Genomic DNA, 1,862 nt, shown 5'->3' on the forward strand with positions numbered 1-1,862 from the left:
ATATCCTCTCCCACCACCGGCGATGGTATCACCATACCGTCAGCAACAATCGCACCGTAGTGTGACACAATAGTCAATAGTCACATTGCTATACATAACACCTTATACTATGTCGTGAACACGGCCCTAATAACCCATTATTCTCAAGGGATAATAACAACATAATCACCCAAACAAACGCTATGACGAGGTTACCTTGCAAGCCGTGAATGTTTTGCGTAACAATTAAAAGACGACTTTACAAACATCTTATACTATCACTCATAGGCCGGAGTATCACTCAACTACTTTCACACTTCATGTATACACACTTAGCTTAAGCGTCATACTATATAACACAAGTAATCAAATCTCTTAACAACATGATTAAACCCACACGCATTACGTAACACACTCTTACTCTCATAACTGCGAAACCCAAACTTGGTAAAACCAACTCCACATTATATATCCCAATTATTAAAACTCAAACTCATCTCTCTTACCTCACGGCCAACAACACGACCTCCTCACAAGGGTTCACCCGAAACTTGTAACAAACTCCTTATTGAATGTCGGATTACAAAACTTGCAAAATTCCTGACTCGTTTCTCGTTCTAATGCTCTCTCTCATATTCCAGTCTTATAAATCTTCGTCACCATCTATTCGATTCATACCATTTCTTAAGTCCAATCGTACACCCTCTAAAAAACTTTTATCGACTCATGCCATCACTCTCTTTTTACTCTTGGTATCCCAACTATTTCCTCATCATTCCACAAGACCGAACTCACCCATAAGCTAACCAAAATACTCGAGTCTTGCTCAATAAGGGTCACTTTCACATGTCCTTTAAATTCGGTCCACTAACTATGAGTCCAAACAACTGCTAAATATCCAACCTTGGTCGCACTCCACTTATCATTTATAGGTTGTCTCTCATGATCAACTCACTCGACTTAAAACTTTACAAGGGCTCCACACATGGAATATGAAATACAATATGTGACTCGTCATGAAACTCAATCCTAACATGTTATGAACAACAATTCCTCAAATACCTACATGATATGCAAATAGACTCACACAATGCAATGATGATGAAAGACACACAAATATGAACACAAATTTTTGAAACCGAGTAGGATAAACCTACCTTTTAGCATTCTTATCAAGCAATCCAATTAATAAGCAAGATATGTCTCATAAGACCGTCTTATCCTAGAATAACACATAATAACTATCACAAATCATCCTACACTATAACATAATACAAAACCCCTTATTATTGCCCACTAATTACCCAAATATACATACTAATTATGAATTAAACAACCCAATAAGAAACCCCTAAAGGTTCATAAGACTAGAAAATGGTAGATCTCAACTTACAAGGTAAAAGGATGAAGGAGAAGGTGAGCAATCCTCTAATCCATGCTTGAATCCTCTAATATGGTGTTTGTGAGGGTCTTAAAGAGAAGGGAGAGAGTTTGGAGAGATAAGGAAGAAGATAGAAATGAAATAGGAGAAGGGAGGTTTGCGGGTTTAAAACCCGTCTGCCCAGAGTGAACTCGATCGAGTGCCGAGTCCACTCGGTCGAGTGCCAAGTCCACTCGATCGAGCGACCCTCACTCGGTCGAGTGTTCAATCCACTCGGTCGAGTACAACGCAAATCTCAGCAATGACCATTTTTCGTAAAAAAAGTCATATCTCACTCGTTTCTTGGTCATTTTGGGTGTGTGACCTACCTTTTGAATCGTAAGAGAACAATCTATTACCTCCAATTGGAATCACATAAATATCATGTCTAGATCTCAAGTTATGACAGTTTTAAGACGACTCTTCTATAGGCGGACATTATAACAACTGCACTAAGTCTAGT

This window comes from Silene latifolia, chromosome 10 (genome assembly GCF_048544455.1).
Source record: "Silene latifolia isolate original U9 population chromosome 10, ASM4854445v1, whole genome shotgun sequence".
Lineage (NCBI taxonomy): Eukaryota > Viridiplantae > Streptophyta > Magnoliopsida > Caryophyllales > Caryophyllaceae > Silene > Silene latifolia.